An 18,675-nucleotide genomic window follows, 5' to 3' on the forward strand; every position below is an offset into this window, starting at 1 on the left:
TGACAGCTGGCTCTGCCTATCTAGAGGCAGAGCCAGCTGTACCCGCCCCCTCCCACGTCCGTTCCACCAGTCAGCGCTGGAGGTCGGAGCGGGGAGGGGGGAATCCAGTCACTCCCCTGTCATGGCAGAGAGCCATGACAGGATCGAGAAGTGAGAGAACGCCGATTTGTGTTCACTCACTTCCCGATCTACTGCACTTGTCTAGAGAACCCTCTCAATCTTTTCCACTGAGTACTTTATTATGTTAATCCTTGTTCATCAACAGGGCTATAAAAGCCTGTAGAGTGTGAAAAGCAAGAACCATACCTGTTGGCTACAAAAATACAAAATATTCATTTGCAATATATAACATTTACCTGACTAAAAAATATGTTTGCTTTTTTTAAAGGAGAACTATGAGATGAGTGATTTCCACTCACCTCATAGTTCTAGCCGACCTGTGACAATGAGACTGTCACAGGTCGGCTCAGTAGATCGGGAGGTGAGCGAACAAGTGTCCTCCCGTTACCCTAAGGAGAACTATGGGGGGAAAAACTGACCCCATAGTTCTCCTTTAAATTGTTCAAATTGTTTTTGTCCTGACCATAATAAATAAAAACATATTTTAGACCCATTTTGCATTCAATTAAAGCCAAGGTTTAGTTTTCTTCCCATCACAGGTAACTAATGTGATTGGTGCTGTATCCTAATAAACAAAACTTCAGCTATAAAGTCTGCGTTCCCTTTAGTTACCAATAAACAAAACAATGCATCATAAGGAATCCTCTTCAGTTAATCCTCCTCACGCTCACTTAATATCTCTACAAGGCAGCAGTCATATGGAAGATTTCTGCTCCAACTCTGACTTCATTTTCCAAACTATATAAAGTAGTCTTCAACAGTCAATGTATCATACTGTGTGTCAGAATAAGACTCTGCTTTAAAGTCCAGACTCCATGCACAGATGTGACCAACTATAGTCAAATAAAAGTCCTTCCATCCAATGAACAACCTGACTTACAAAGTGGCTTTGCATCTCATGAGTATGTACATACATATATTTATAGCAAGTATAGGAAGCATTAAACAGACAAAATTGTGAAGAATTCAGAAGTAATTGAGCCCAGCCTAGGAGTCAGCAGACATTTTTAGAACCCCCTACAAGCAGGTGTCACACTAAAGGCACCTAGCACGTATTCCAAATGACCAGCAAACACAAGAATAACTAAAGAAGTAAAGCAAAATAAAAAACAAATCCAGCATTACACTTCAACATCAATGACCATGTAAAATCACATAGTGGACCCATTTAGTTACTTTACAAGGTCTACATGAATAAATTGCAGATATGTCACCACTTCCAGCAATAGCATCATTTAAAAAAAAAAAAAATCTGCCTTTTATTACTAAAAGTCGTCCCTTGAGGACCAAGTACATGACTTTGGCTAGGCTGTCATCGGTCAGATCAGGAGGAAGCAATTGCTATGAGCTAGTTAACACCATAACTTCATCAGAACTGTGTGCGTCTGCGCAGCTTCAGTGCAATGCGTTTTGCCACGCTTTTAATCCTTTTTTTTTAGATTAAAATGGGCTTCCAGGTGCAGTGCAGCGCATTCCAATGCGTTTTTGATACGTTCCGTTGCAATCAGATGCAGCTAAAATGTGGCAAGCAGGATTTTTTCTGATTGAATCAGGACTGACAGCACAGGTGTGAACAGAGCACCAGAAATCCCACTGGAAAGCATTGTGACGCGATTTTGATGCAGCTGCCAAACTGAATGGACTGCGTCACAGTTGCATCTGGTGTGACCTAGCCCTATGTCTTTTCAATGATCAGATTGCAACATTATAACTTTGTAGTAAGTCCCACAGTAAGGGCTCGTTCATGCCAGATGCAGTGTGTTCCGGCCTGATTCTGTCCAGGACGCACTGCCTCGCATTGCGGCCGGCTCAATTTTAGCAGCATTTTGATCGCACCGGACCGCAGGCATAATGTGCCTTGCGATCCTGTGAGGCCGTTCACATTGCCGCCGGAGGGCGTGGCTACGGTGCCATTCACTTCAATGGGTTGCCAGGCCCCATCCTGCCCCACTAAAAAGTGAGGCGGCCGCAATGCGAGGCAGTGCGTTCTGGCCAGAATCGGCCCGGAACACACTGCAACTGGTGTGAACGGGGCCTAAAAGGCTACAGCCCTGATCTATCAGATATTTGTAAGCAAAAAAAAAGGCGAAAACTGCACAGAACCCAGAATGATTCTGTCATCTCTAAACTAGATTTCCAGTCCAGGAAGTAGATGTAAAAAAGTAAAAAGTAGGGGGAATACTGAGATCTCCGTGAAAGATTAATAGTGAAAGATAATAAATACCTGGAAGTGTTAAGCTGCCCATACACCTGAATAATGCCTGCATCCAATCAGATTGTTCAGGTACTTTGAGAGCCAGCAGGGCCGACTAGCAAGATACTGAAGCTTGGCCCAATGGGAGATTCCTCCATGCACATAGTTTAGCCTAGATGGAGGAATCTGTTGCACTTTTTCCATCTGACCATAGAAAATCTGCAGATAATCTATAGGTGTATGGCCAGCTTAACACTTACAAATTGCTTGGTACGTGTCACACTCACCTCCACCTGAATCCAGCTCCGGGTTTCCACTCCAGCACGTGGCCGCTGGCACTTCCCGGTTTCACTCAGAGTGCCAGTGCTCTCCTGACTGACGCAGCTTCGATCTTGGAAGGCATGTGCCTCAGCGTTCAAGCAATACATTGTTACACTTTGCCTGAGCGCCAGCGCTGTACTTACCTGCCCTGTTACTATGAGGTTCCTCCTGTGCACCCCAGTGTCATCTAATGCGTTCCAGGCCACCTGTGTCATTCTGTGACTACAAGTGACCTCATGTACAACAAAGTATGGGTGACCCTATTATTTAGTACAAGCTGGTACTATACAGCCAAGAAATTCCAATGAAATAATACACAAAACCTTAAACAAAATAATAAAGCCTGTATCCACATGAATGGACTAAGCTTCCTTGGACTTTCCAAACAAGTCAAGAAAGCGAAGTCCTTATTAACAAAGTAGACGTGAATTAAAGAGGCACGCAGATAATGGTTTCCACTCTATAATAGTAGATAGAAGTAATAGAATGTCTGAAATACATTTTTAGAAAGAAAAAAAAACTGCTCTGCTGGTCACATAACAAAAAGCCCGGCATTTGGTCACATGATCTCCGCTGAAAGTACCAGTATGAACTCTGACCACTCACTTCCAGGGATCAAGTGACGTAGTTGTTTTTATTCAGGAACTCTTGTAGGTACAACATTCACTGCATAACCACCTTTATTATTTAAAAAGTATTTAAGTCATCTGACAATAAAAGCTTCAGAATGGCTGTCATGACAAACTGTCATACACATGATCATCTTTCTGCAACTGTTATGTAGCAATGCTCACTTCCTATTCCATTGATAACAAATTATACTAATGCCTTACTCGTTTTAGTTAGTTTTATTTGGGCCAGCAAGAAACGGAGTATATAGCAAGCCATTTTACACAGACTAGTAATCTAGGGAGACTTGAAGGCATAATACAGAATGGTTTAAACTGCCTATTATTCTTAGGTGTTACACTTAAAACTCTCTACTCATCAGTCAGCCGTCTGCTCACACCCGTGTTTTGTTGGTACTCTGCCCAGAGGTATTGAGTGGTATCTATCCTTAAAGTGACATTAAACCCTCAGATTTTTTAACATAAACCAATACTGTAATATGTGCCTTACAGAAACTGTGTACTTTCTTTGAGATAAGAGAGATGCTGAAGAAACTGACATCCATGGTAGTTTCCCTTCTCTTTGCTGCTCTTCCTTTTAAATCCTCATGTCTTCTCATGCTTGGGGAGAACCTCCCTTTGCAGCTGACTGCCTCTTCCTGTAGTGCTGGCTCAGGTTGCAAACCTACACACAGACACCATGTATCCATTTCAGAGACAAGGCAGTCTGCTGCAAAACAGAAGTTCTGCCCAGCATGAGAACAGATACAGATTGAAAAGGAAGAGCAGCAAAGAGAAGGGAAACAACCATGGATTACAGTAAGGCACACATTACAGTATTGATTTATGTTAAAAAATCTGAGGGTTTAATGTCACTTTAAGCTTGGCGCTAGAAAACTAGACCTTTCAGTGTGTGTAGCGTCTGTAATCCCAGTACTTTGCCTTGTGGCTCAGTTGCCTGGTATCTTTGATTTTGGACTCCTTCTCTTCAATACCCTTGTTTAAGTTTGGTTTCTGCCTTCTCTTGAGCACTTTGCCTAGTCATTTGTTTTTCCTGAAACTTTATTCATTCATCCTTGGCAACTATGTCTTATGTGTCTCCTTCATACTATCTGGTATTTGATTAGGAGATTCATACTGCAATCCGAAAAGCAATGGTGCTCCAGGTCAGTATATGTTTCTTCACCTGACTGGTGCAAAGCCAGCTCGCCTCTGGTGAATGTCGACAAATGAAAAGATAGTGGCACTCCAAATATATGTATGCGACTTCTTATTTAATTAATATCAAATAGGCATTTTCAGGAAGCATTAAGAGGGCTTCTCTTATATGTGCAAACTTGTGCTTAATTATAGCGTACATTCAGTCAAACTATGGACAAACACTCCTCCTCTTCCGACAATCTACCCACAAACAGCTGCCATCAGTATTGATGATTATAGCCTATTGTATTGTTAATTCTAGCCCGTTTCTGGTATTTGATCGTTACCCGCCTCTTTACACCCATTTTTAAACTCCTTTTGTCTGTCACTTCCATGTGTCTCCTTGTGAACCCACCATGGTCATTGCTTGTGTTACTTCTGCCACAGTTCTACCTCTTGCTGTAACTTCCAAAATTCTGCTGCCCTTGGTTATTTCTCTAGTAAGCTCTGGTTCCTGTAATCTTGTCCATGACTGTTGTCAGCATACTGAAAGCGACCTGCAAATCAATCCTCCACAATTATAGTCTCTGGTGAAGACCCCTCGGGCCCTGCCCATGATGACAGTCTTTCCCCAACTACTGGTGACAATATTTTTAACTGTTATCTCCTTGTTCTCTCTAGTGTCTGTTTATACTCAGTCTGTCATGCTCCTGACTAATCCTCTGGTGTTGACCTCTGCTCTTGCAGACCACCATCTCTGGCTCTCCACCTTCCCCTTGACATTGCTACCAGTCATTGGATATACTTTTCTTTGTTGTTACCCTAGTTCCAGCACTAGCATCCCACCTTCCTGACCCTGACCAGCGACCCTGCTGCTCCTTACCATTGTTTTATTGGCTTCTGACCAAATTAGTCCTGTAAGTTTGTATAAATGTTGTGGGGTTGTTAGAAGGCAATCATTTTTGGGAGAGTTAGTGGCTCAATGGCTCTATGTAGGCTGTAAAATACAGCATAAGTATAACCCATGCTTAAAAAAAAAAAAAAAAGTATAACCCATGCTATTGAAATCCTGCATAGTATGTACATCCTTTTCTTACAGCCTAAAAATGATTGAACTCTTAACTAATGACATAGCGTATCCCTCATTAAACACTGAAACTGTGTACTTTCTGTGAGATAAGAGAGATGCTGAAGAAACTGACATCCATCGTACAGCTGACCCTTGGCTCCTCTCCTTACTGTATCCATTGTCCTCTTTCATCCTCTGGCTCATTAAATGCACATTTACAGTGTGGCATGAATTCAGATTTCTGAGATGAGCGCACAAGAATTCACAGCTCCTCGCACTTGCAAGCAGCTCATCTCTGGCGAGAAGGGAAAAGGTTCACATCAAATACAGAAATGTGCACTGTTAGAGCCCACATTTTAACCTATTCACTACCTGAGAGAACTAGAAGAAAATAGAAATAGATGAAGAATGCTTTACCGAAACCAACCAAACAATAATTACAGTATGTGAAAAATAAACAAATTAGAAAATCATACAGAGGCAGAAATGGTTAATTATGACCCTCAAATAAAGCGTTGATTCACAGGTATTTGCAAATGTATGTATCAAGGATCACGAAACAGAAGTGAGATTCCAGGCCAAAATATCTATATTTAATTACACTGATGATCACAAAGCACATTCTTCAACTCTGGAATGAAATCAAAACAGTCTACACAAAGAATGCCTCTATTGCATTACCGCAGTCCTTTGGACTACCACAGGAAGACCCCTGTGAGGAGGACAGGGAGCTTTTTAAATAATTAGACCAAACACACGCATACACCGGCCAAGTAACAAACAATAGGCGAGAGAAGCTTTTCTAAACACTGCAATGGCATCAACAACATTTTACAAATAGATTTATATCATTTATAAAACACGTGTTCTGTGACAGTATGCAATAAAATCTGTTTTTTAACCTGGGGCCTGATTTTTGCCCAATGCCCACATTAGATGGCATGCATATACAGCATTTCATAAGCTAATTAGGTAAACTGCAGTCACCCTAATGCAGCTCTTATGAGGAGTACCATAGCCTATCAGTGGCAAATTCCAACATCAATGACAGACTCTTTCCAATGACGGTAGCCAGATAACGCATATCTTATAGACAAAATGGTAATCATGCACTCCTTCTGAAATCATAGGTATTTATCATCCCGGCAAACTGTTGTCCTGTGCCTCAGGTAGGAAGGGCTAAACTCATGAGCATGGCTTTGGGATCTTTACTGTGAAGCCATGTAAAAGTTTACAACCCGTGAAAAGAAAAAGGCTCACTAAACTTTTCTTGGCTCCCTCCTGCCGTGTACAAAGTGAATTTGTCCCATATTTCTAGGTGGTCTGGCTGCTGAGTCAGCGTGGTCAACATCTCCTGACAGAGTCTAGTGCCCTTGATCTCGTTCAGCTTGTGTTCCCCGTTTACTCTGTCGCACTAGGCCCGGGAGGCACCGCCACAGCAAAAGGGTCAGGAGTAACAGAGCTCAGCTTTTAGCTAACAAGAACACCCACAAATCGGGCTGCTGGCATGGAAGGAGCTGACAGGCAGTAATGGGAGATGAAGAGAATTGATTTACTTGACAATCGTACAATGTTTTTTTTCTACAACCAAAGATAAGTACTTCCTTCTTAGGCCGTAGGAATACGCGCAGAACCGATCTAAACATAAAAAACAATGCATTGCAATGTGCATTGTTCAGACTTTTTGCTCCAAAGGTCTAAGGTCCCATGAGTCCTCATAGCCTATACATGAGGACGCTGAGGGACGTACCACCACTGCAATGGAGGAGTAGAGAGGCTGGAGGGAGTGCTGTAAAGTTCAGGTGAGTATAACTTTGTTATTTTTGCACCTAGACCAAAACGAGAACTTAACCCTTGCAGTGTGGGGGGTAACCCCACTGCAAGGTTTAAGAAACATTTGCCTGGAGTTTGTTTTTAATGATGTACAAACTGATGTAGAATTGTGAGGACACCCTGTAGCACTTTTCATAAAATATAAGCACCAGGAAGACTCTTGCAGCCTGGGGACATGTTGTCTAATACAAGACAATAAAAAGGCTGAAATAATTCAGCTCCTGGCTGGTATATGTCTATCCCTGCTTAAGTGGCCATCAATGGAAAGATCCAATACTTGCAGGCTTTAATTACTAAAACCAGTACAGACACCTTGACACATATGTAGCAGTGTGAATTTACAGTGTTTTCATCACATTATCCTCCAGATTAATGAACGTCACATCTGCTTTTAGTAGTACAGCATAGTAAACTGCACAGTGAAATGATTTTTCAGTCATCCGACTATAACCCACTGGCTATATTTCTGGTGGCCCAAGCATCGGTACTTCTTAGCTATGTCCCTCTCCCCTCCACGACAGTTTTGAAGTCAAGTCCTTCTCCTGCACTTCAAAATAAATGCAGAATGTGGTGAGGTAGACCCCTTCATAAGGTTCATTGCAGCTAGACAGAGCAAGAAACTTGGCTGCAGATATCTTGCTGTCCCCAAGAGATATTCACATAAAATAGAAATATCAGTTTTTCTTGAACCCGCCTGTAAGCTGGCTATACACTGTTAGGTTATATTCAATCAGCCTGCAGGCTGAACAACAAAAAATGTTTTACGTATTCCTCCATCTACTCTAAACAGCATCGATGGACTAATCTACCGCTGTGGCTATTGTATTTTACGGGTGTGCTGCTGTAGGAATACCCGAACAGTGAATGTAGACGATTTTCTGCCTCCATTCATTTTGTGATCGATGCTGGGTGGAAGGATGCCAACTGGGCCACCTACTTGTCGAATTTTGTCTGGTTCTTGATGAACTAGCAAAAATTTGCTTAGTATATGGTCAGCTTTACAGAACCATGAAGCCATTTCATTCTACACTAATAAGTAGGCCTTTTACCGCAACGCACCTCAAGCGCACCGTTCAATTTTCCTGCGATGTCGCATCGCAGAGGTGCGAACGGAGGCTAAATTTATGATCTGACAATGACTGTCATAATTCCCAAGCACTGACTTCTCAAAGGATGAAAATAATGAGTATAAGCAACTTTCTCAGCACAAAGCTGAAGCTGGCTGCCCAATGACCTAACAACTCCCAGATGATCACAGGAACCGTTTTATCATTGATGGTGACAGAAACGGGCCGTGCAATGAGGTCCCAGACAATCCCTGAAGTAGACTTAAAAATATCTCAAATGAAAACTTTGTTACTCTTAAAATTCAATGAAACTGTAAAAAGCGGTGTGGGCAATGCTTATCTGAAACCTTTCATGAGGAATATCAACATACTCAGCCCTTTTGTTGATCGTCCAATAAACACATTCGTAGTTTTAACAAACAGGATTCATCTGACATATGCTACATTAGTTGGCAGAGGAACAAATGAGAACAAACGCAGTTATCAGCCCACGCAGTGCAAACAGCTTCCCACACCATTGCTTTCCATCCTCCCGGTTCCAGGTAAGCACAGCATCCCTGAATCATATCCAATTTGGATGAAGATAACTTCACACCATAATAAAAAGGAGATAATGAGATTTATAAGGCCTCCTTCACACTGGCGGTGACATACAGGCAAATATAGGAGTTCATATTTAAACTTTTAATGGTATAATTCCCACTTTGTGTTTAAGTTCATTCAGATGCATTCAGTGTAGCTGCATTAAGAGAGAATAGAATTCTGTGTATGCGGGGGCGCATTAGATACTCTGAACGAATTAACATTTAAATGCTGGAGGACTTGATCTGTTCGTTAGTACTTCCCAGATAATTTCTCCTGCGCTTAAATAAACCAAACACAGGAGGCCAGTGTGACTGTAGCATAGAACTAAAGCAAAGGAAAAGAGGGCAGCTACTTATAACAACCAATCAAATGGCAGCTGGGTGAATGATATATGGATTCTGATTGGCTGCAGTAAGAAATTGCTAACAGCTTTACTCCTAGTTTTATAAGGACCTCTGTATGTTATCATAGTAATGTTTAGGTAATGTGATCAGCAAAAAATAATATGTTTCAGCAGTACATACAAAGTTCAAATTGACTATGAAGAACGGATGAACAATGGTATATTTAAAATTACAACTGCAGCCTAAATATATATCCAAAAAAACAGGGGCATCACACTCCAAATGGCTCAAACCCTTTACATTCTTTATTTACCCCTACAAAAGAAGTGGACAGCATGTACTAGAGTTTTGGGCATCCCTGCTCTTCGTCAAAAGTAACACATTAATTCATTCTATGGTTTAAACACCTCAAAAAACGGAAGTTGCCCCATGGACATCGCTTCACACATCTATCATATAATCAAACACTTATAAAAAAAAAAAAAAAACTCCAATAACGTTGGTTGAACCACCAGCACTTGCATAGTCGTTCAGACACCTTGTTTGCAAACCCCTATATCACAATGAAACCACAATGAGGGGAATTTATCAAAACTGGAGCAGACAAAATCTGGAGCAGGGTGCATGTCAACCAAGAGATTCTCTTTTTCATTTTTAAATCTTAACTGAGCAAACTGAAGAGAGAAGCTGATCGGTTGCCATACTTAGGCCCGTTTCGGACGGGCTGTCCAACCAGGTCCACCTCTCAATTTTTCAGGAGGATCTGATCAGAAGGCCAATGTTAATCTATGGGCAGCTGGATTTTAACAAACCTACATCAGTTTACATTTGATTGCCCCCAAATCCATCTAAAGCTGCCCATACACCTTATGACCATCGCAAGACTTTTGTCTTGCGATGGTCGTATGCTTCTTGAAAACCCGTAGGATCTGCCCACCTTGGACGGGCAGATCGTACTTGCGATCATCGGAAGCCCGCCCCTCAGCGGGCTTCCGATGCCAATGTTAATCTATGGGCAGCTGGATTTTAACAAACCTGCATCAGTTTACATTTGATTGCCCCCAAATCCGTCTAAAGGTGCCCATACACCTTACGACCATCGCAAGACTTTTGTCTTGCGATGGTCGTATGCTTCTTGAAAACCCGTAGGATCTGCCCACCTTGGACGGGCAGATCGTACTTGCGATCATCGAAACCCCGCTCCGCTGAGGGGCGGGCTTCCGATGACGTCAATGCAGAACGGGCAGTGTGCGTGTGCGCACACCGGCCCGTTCCGCAGCTATCGGACGAGCAGGCTAGAAACCCGCCGAGAATCGTACGATTCTCGGCAGGTTTTCGAACATGTTGGCTCGACAAAAGACGTGCGACCGTACAGTAGAAACGGTCGCACGTCTTAGTTCACACTGCTCAATTCTCGTACGATCGCGGGTTTGCGCCCGATTCTCGTACGAGAATCGAGCAGTGTATGGGCACCTTAAGTCCAGAAAAAAAAAATGGAACAGAGTTTCGTTTTGGTGATCGTGAGAGATCGGGGTTATCTGACACATGTCCGTTTACATCAGACTCTGTGTAGACCTAACATGGGTCCGGTAAGTTCAGTGGGGAAAAAACTGCAAGGACACAATGTCACAATAGTGACATCCATTCACACTGCTCCAATCAGCAGTGGATCCGTGCATGGACCCCTTGCTGATCGGAACTGAAGGCGTCTGTGTGAAAGGGGCCTTATACAGGTCATGTACACAATGCATTAGTTATAATTATGCCACAATGTAATAATTCTTTTCACCAATAACAATTCTTAAGGTCTAAATAACAACCTCCATGATCAATTATAAACAGGAAACACTGATTTATCAAAAGAAATAAATATAAGCACCATTGTTAGAGTATATCCATAAGAAATAATTAGGTCTAACAACCTAACACTCTTCTTTTCAGATCACTCATTGCTCGGTAGTTACAGATATATGTATAAATCATAATCTTCAGGGATGCACCGATACCGGTTTTTCGGCATCGGGTACGAGTACCGATATTATACCAGTACTTCCGCTAGCATGGAGCCGGCTTCCCGGGCATGTCATTACCCGCCGCCTGGTTTCTTGAACTAATCCTTACTTCTTCAAACCCTTCCACTACTACATGGAAAACATAAAAATCTTTGGGGTGATGGGGAAATGTAGCTAAGTGTGCTTTTTTTACTGGTATCCTAGGCAAGGGGTAGCCAAAATTTGGCCCTCCAGCTGTGGTGAAACTACAAATCCCATTAAGCATTGCACAACTCTGACAGCCACAGGCATGACTAGTATAGCCAGATGCGATGGGATTTGTAGTTTCATCTAACCTGGAGAGCCCAACTTTGGCTACCTCTGTCCTAGGCCAAAAAACAGTCTTTAACCTTTGATTTTTAGGAATCATTTTAAGAATAACACTTATTTAGACAACAGAAATCACACTGGTATCCTACATGTTAACACTGCACAAATTAGTAAGACTAAAAAGGATTCTATATTGTAATATACATTTGCATATTTAATGAAGACCTGCAGGGAAAACACAGTAAGGAATATGTAGAGTGAGACGCTACTTATCTCTTTTTTTTTTCCAACTTGTTTTAAACATAACGTTTCAGAAAAAATGAATGTGGCCTATAGTTTTGGGCTAGTAGTAGAAAAGAAGCCATCATCCTCCTATAGGGACCTTCCTGCATAAAATGACTTTTCACGTGGCGTTCTGATCAGATCCGCCTATCAGTTTTTCAGGCAAGCCTGATCAGAAGCTCAATGTTAGTCTATGGGCTGATGGATTGCCTCCGCATCCGTCTAGATCTGAAGAAGAACAGAATATCTGAGGTGTATAGGAATGAATGAAATGTCACTTTGACACTTCAATAAAGGCAAACAGCGCCTTGCATTGTAACAACACAAGGCACTGCCCCTCATCCCCGGCACACAATGGACTCTAGCCCATGGGCTGATCGTTTTAGCATGAGGCTAGTGTGAATGGGCCCTTAATATTAAGATAGAGTGGTGAGTGATCACAACTGTCTGGTCCGCTTTAGGGAGATTCACCCTCTCTTTTTGTCCTGGTGAGTATTGTAACTGAGCGTGAAAGTGACCAAAAATACTAGTGCTAGGACACTAGATCTAGTGACAGCTGTCTAAGAGGGGACGTCCCTCACTTTGGAGAGATTTCCTCTTACTTTCTGTTGTGGCTATGACACAGGAAGTGAAGGGAAATCTCTTCAGAGGGACATTTATGACAAAAACAACAGGCATGGTTAACCCTTCCTTACTCTATTCAAAATGAAAATAAAGGTTTACGTATAATTTAACATTCATATAAATAGGCTTCTGATACCTATGAGCAACAAGTCCTGTTTTCTCTGATCCAGTTCTCACTCATAAGCCCTACTCTTGATGTTAAGTATTTTTAGAGTTCAGTATAGAATATACAACCTGGAGTTCATACAGATTGTCATTCATACTCTTTAGAAATAAGTATTGAGGTAGTGCGACAAATGGCAGAATTTGCAGATTCATGTACATGATGGTAAGATGTATATGAATCGGCCACAAGAAGTGTCGCAATCATTTCTCCTGCAAAGTTGTGGAGTTTTACAGGCAGAGAAGCAACTTAGAGAAGTTGGGAGACTAATTTTGTTGCTGAATTGCCTCAAAGGTGGGACACAATAATTACCTGTGCGACGCCACCAAAAATGTACTTCAACGTGGAAGAGGTATTCTTATTTACCTCCACCTTCCTTATCACTGATTAGTAGTCTTTCTTTATGAATCTGTCGCAACAATAGCGCCATACAGTAAAGGTGTCGCAAATAAGAATTCACTTGAATTTATTGCATGTGTCAGAGCTAACAATGAAAACGTTGAAGGGTTGTCATTAATTTGATGCAGGTTTACGCTAATATGGCGGTATTTCTTTATGAATGTATTGCAACAATAGCACTATACAGTAAAAGTGCAACTTTGCCTGTCTAGGCAAAAATCCCAGCATCGGCCCTGATGGGCACAGCATGGTGAGAGGTGGTTGTACCTGCATGCTAGGGATGTTCAGATACCAAGTAAAATACTTGGTACAAGTACATGTACAGATACTTTTCAAGCTCCAAGACTAGACTAGAGAAAAATTCAGAAGTTAGGAGGCAGGTGTCATTTTTAAGCAGCATACGGAGCTCCTGGGATTTGTGCATCCCTGTTTTAATGTATGATTTGTTTTATATACATATATATATATATACATATATATTTATTAGGGATGCACCGATACCATTTTTCCAGACAAGTACTGATACTTGTCCAAGTAATACAGATACCAATTACTGATACCTTTTATTTTATTGTCATGTGACAGTTTTTCTAAAACAATACAGACTAATAATTTCAGGACAGTGTTGGGGCGGCAGGGCCCCGTCACAGCTGCAACTGCTGGAACCCTGCCAGTTCTTGGCAAAATGCCAAGTATCAGCACTGGTATCTGAACTGGTATCTGAACATCCCTACTGCATGCAGTACTTTTTTTCAGTGCACACCACTGCATTCCGCTGCAAGGTGGTGATGTGAACTGTGCCCATCTGTGAAAAGGCAAAAATGACAAATTGCCTTGTCTTCCGTTGGGGCTGCCCTGGAAAAAACGTTGCAGCCCCAACACATCTGGTATAAATTCACCTTTATTGAACCGCCCGCACAGTTCTTCTCCCATTCTTAAAGCTACATGCCATGGTCGTAACAGTCACTATATAAAATTAGAAGCGCATTACATGGTCGTAACAGTCACTATATAAAATTAGAAGCGCATTACATGGCCGTAACAGTCACTATATAAAATTAGAAGCGCATTAGGACACCAATCTACTATCAGGGTTAAAATGCAGCACAGCACAATTCAAAGATCAACAAGTACATTACTTTATTATAAGACGGGAAGTGGGATAAACACTAAATACAGGCTAAGCAGACAGATTAGAAGAGAGCTCACAGTGACTTTACCAACCGCTTAATGGACGCTCACTGATACATACATTCAGACATTAAACCCACTGTAAATGTAACAAAAAAAAGGACCAAATCCTGGTATGACTCAGTAAGAATTTTTCTATATTTTTATGAGATTCATAACAGACATTAGAGTTGTAAAAAGTGTCTAGTTACATTTCAAAGCCACCCAAAAATGTACTCAATTCCTACACCTAATATGTAGACTGTTTAATCCAGGGCTGGACAAATCCCAGGAGTCGGGTCGCCAATACTCCTTAACCACTTGCTGTCCGGAGCATTTTCTTACTATTTGTGCACACATGATAAAATATAACTTTTTTGGCTAAAAAACAGCTTCAGACCCCCAAACAATGATATATGTTCTGAAAGCAGAGGACCTGTAGAATAAAAAAATGCTAGTTGCAATTTTTTATGTCACACAGTTTTTGCGCAAATGTTTATCAAATCATTATTTTTAGGAAAAAATAAACTAAATTAAAATTTAGTGCACAGAAACATAATACCCAATTTTTTTTTCAATATGAAAGACGGGGTCATGCCGGGTAAATAGACACCAAACATGCCAAGCCTTAAAATTGCGTTCGCCTGTGAAGTCGCAAAAAAAGTCAATACCCAAAATTTCATAGAGGGAACATTTCAAACGCTTTTATGGCTCATCAGTTTAGTGCTAACAGTGATTGATGGCCCTACAATTATTGCTTCCACTCCGACGTTTGCGGCGATATGTAACATGTGTAGCGCAATTGTTGTTTTCGCACGTAGGCACACCGACGCGTGTTGGTGTGTGTATGTGCGTGCACGTGGGGGACTTAAAACATTTTTTGCATTTCTTGTAGGGCTGTGGAAATTAAAGATTTATTTCTAGATTAATCGTTAAACTTTTTGATCGATTAAAATTATTTTGATCGCCAATGAAAACACTCACTTTAAAGAACATTTAAACATTTAATTGCTGCTTACCATTTTAGAACAATCTTATTTAGCTTTCCCAGTATGTAATGTTAAAGCTGAACTCCAGGTATAAAGTATTATGTAAACTTACATTGGTCCAACTTGGCCCACTTTAAGTATACATATGACATACTTGATCAGCCCCTGTAAAGCACTCTATTAGGTGGAGCTTCTACAATGCTGGCTGCTATCTTCTGGATCCTGTATGGCGCTTTGTTGAGTGGCTTCCCCTGCTATGAAAACACAGGGGGTCTCTTGCTTGGCACAGTGGCCATTCAGAGAATGCCTAGTATTTATTTCAATGAATACAAAGCATGGCCTGGTTGAATGAGGAATGGCGACGTCATGATCCACCCCTCATCCAATCAGAACTAGTTGTTCTCTGAATAACTGCTGTGATGAGTGAGCAACCCCCTGTGTTTTCACAACAGAAGGGAAGTTGCACAGCTCAGCGCCAAACAGGACCCCGAAGATTGCTGTAAAGCACTGTACCCTGTTTCCCCGAAAATAAGACCTTCCTTCTGTTATTATTATTATTGTATTTTTCCCTTTAACCATTTCCCCAGCAAATAACATATAAGCACAAATACTAATTTATGAAGTGATCAGCTCTGAATACTAAGAATCCGACAGCTTGACATTCTCCCATCACTGGCGGATTAGATCTCTCGATGCCTAGATGTTATGTCCCTGTAATCATTAGATGGCTGTCACCTGACTGTTACACTTCTAATAATGCAATATTTGTCGTTGTATGATAAAGGATTCATCGTGGCACAACAGACCACATTCCCCGTGTATGCACAGATTGTACATTGTGTACGATTGGTGGATTATTTAAACAATTGAAGGAAAATTCCTGTCTGTGTTGTAGCATCAATCTAGTTTCAGCTACCGATTTTCTATGTTGCCGCCGGCAGCACAGACACTTCCTTTCTCCGGATTTCTAATCTGATCCTTCCACGGGTTTATCATCTGCTGCCATACAACCGTCATCTCCCATCTCTGGACACCCTGACCGCTCTAGCGGTTCCTCCTATCTCTAGGAGAGATCGAGCCCTGTGTACACCATGCATGCCAGCCTTATCACTGATGGAAAATGTCCAGAGCTTGTCACAAGGAGATTCCCAGCGCTGTGTGCTTCCTCTGGTGTTTGTTCTGCATCTATTTCTGCAGTTCACATTCCTATTATAGCTCTTCCTGTGAGCCCCCCCCCCCAACACACATACATAGACGCCACTGAATTCAGCCTCTGCCTGTATTTTTCCTATTAGTCCTCAGACAGGACAGCCATGCCCATCCGTATCACCCACCTCCAGCACGCCGCCGGCTCCTAGCAACCGATAACCTGTCCAAGCAAGTTCACGCCAATAATACTGCTGGTACCAGTCACCGCTTTCCCACGACGGCTCATATCCCACAATCCTTGTTCACAGATCTGTGCATCTCTCGGGTATTTCAGGAAAAAAAAAAGGGGGAAGAGCTTTTCCATTGGATTTGGATTGAACACGAGCGCTTCTGCCTTGCAGCACTGGGGTCCTGGGTTCAAATCCCAGCCAGGGCACTATCTGCATGTGCTTGCATGGGTTTCCTCCTACACTCCAAAGACATGCTGGTAGGTTGGTTGGCCCCTGTTTAAATTGGCCAGTGTATGTGCAAATGGGACCTTAGATTGTAAGCTCTTTGGAAGCAGGGACTGATGTGGACTGTGTAAATGAATGGTGCTCTAGAAATGTCTGTAATAAAAGGCATGAGCTCAGGATGTCACGTGTTGCCAGATGGAGCCCTGTGCAGGATGATTGTGTTACATAGAATGATGCTGCAAATGGGACATAAAGCAGAACAAACATTTCAATCTTCATACACTATACAATCTGATTGTACAATCTCTGTACAATTTCCTTTAGGGCTACCAACATTTTGTAATATGAAGACCAAACGAAGTATTACATCTGGCAGACCCATAGTTGTTGGTAGATCTAAAGGAGGTTGTACAATCAGAATGCATAGTGCATGGTCAGTCTTAAGTTTACCACACTTGTTACAATCTGATTGTACAATCTTCTTTAGATCGACCAATAAGCATGTGGAGCAAGGGCCTGTCTGATTGGATACAGATTGATTGGTCAGATTAGGTTTGTCCTTATATTGCATAGCTTTGGTAAATCTAAAGATGATCGTACAAAGATTGTATGGTCAGATTGCCACGTGTATGGTGATCCTGAGATCTACCAAAAACTATGTAGTGCAGCTGCCTGTCTGATTGCACACAAATTGATTGGGTAGGTAAGGTAATCCTCATTTTGCAATTTTGGTCAATCTAAAGTTGATTGTACGGTCTGATGGGGATGTCTATGGTAACCCTAAGACAGAGAAGTCGGGGGATTTTGGTGCTGGCGAAAATCCTTGGTGCACTATAAATGGGCAATAGAATAAGATAGAATAAAAGAACACCAAGGGATGAGAGCGTTTTACGAATTGCTAGAGACTACCAAGTGGTGTTACAGGTCGTGACGATCATCAGAAGAACTGTCATCGTACGAAGCGATTGGGTTTTTTTAAGTGAATCTCTGACCCAGCGATCAAGACCATTGCAACACATGACTTGGTGAGATGTTCGAGCACCCATGGTTCTCAGTGAGACATCTGCCCGTGTATGACCATCCTATGTCATCTGGCAGACTAAGCCTAGGAGGATGTGGTCGTAGGCTGGGCACATCGTTCATCAGTACACTGGCCATGCAATGGGATGTGATGGTGAAGCGAAGAGTAGCGGCAGCGCTGCATGCTCTTACCTGCCTCCCGGATGACTGGCAGCAGCGGATTACAAGGAGCAGCACATCGAGCCCAGGCAGATGTTCCAGCAGTTCAAGAAAGTCGCCTCCTGATTGGCTGGCCCGCACTTCCCCCATACAGCCGTCCACCCATTCCGTCCCCGCTCATAGCGTGCCTGTGAATGGCCCAGATGTGCGCGCATGTAAGGGCTCCTCTGATTGGCCCAATCACTGTGTTTGGAGGCGAGGTGGGCGGGTACCTGTGCACTTGCCGATTTTCGGGAGGCAGCGTTAGAAACGGTCCTATCATGTCAGTGATGGAGGAGCTCTGCCTCATGTTTCTGGTGTGCTGGTGACATGTCAGTGAAGGGAATTTACTAAGACTGGAGGAGACAGAATCTGGAGCAGCTGTGTATGACAACCAACCTTTCATTCTCAACGCTTAACTGAGCAAGCTGAAGAGAAAGCTGATTGGTTACTATTGGCAACTGCTCCAGATTCTGCCTGAAATTCCCATTGTGCACATAACACAATGTAAAATGTCACATTCGAAGTGAACAGTAATGCACAGCTACCATGTGTTCCCTTATTTGGAGGGACTGTCCTTGTTAAACAGCTTGAGCTATACAGACATTTCAACCAGGGGCGTCC

General features: G+C 42.2%; 1 protein-coding gene across 1 annotated transcript in view; it reads right to left on the bottom strand.

Moving 5' to 3' along the window:
• The window catches only part of CAMKK2 (calcium/calmodulin dependent protein kinase kinase 2), an 87,066-nt gene extending 68,898 nt beyond the window's left edge, over window positions 1-18,168 (bottom strand). The window contains exon 1 of the mRNA XM_018557496.1: window positions 18,046-18,168. The gene's annotated coding sequence lies outside the window, so the exon portion shown is untranslated. The remainder of the gene's footprint in view (window positions 1-18,045) is intronic.
• Between the last annotated feature and the right edge of the window lie 507 nt (window positions 18,169-18,675).

Source organism: Nanorana parkeri, unplaced genomic scaffold (assembly GCF_000935625.1).
Source record: "Nanorana parkeri isolate BGI_ZX_2015 unplaced genomic scaffold, ASM93562v1 scaffold13, whole genome shotgun sequence".
NCBI classification, from domain to species: domain Eukaryota; kingdom Metazoa; phylum Chordata; class Amphibia; order Anura; family Dicroglossidae; genus Nanorana; species Nanorana parkeri.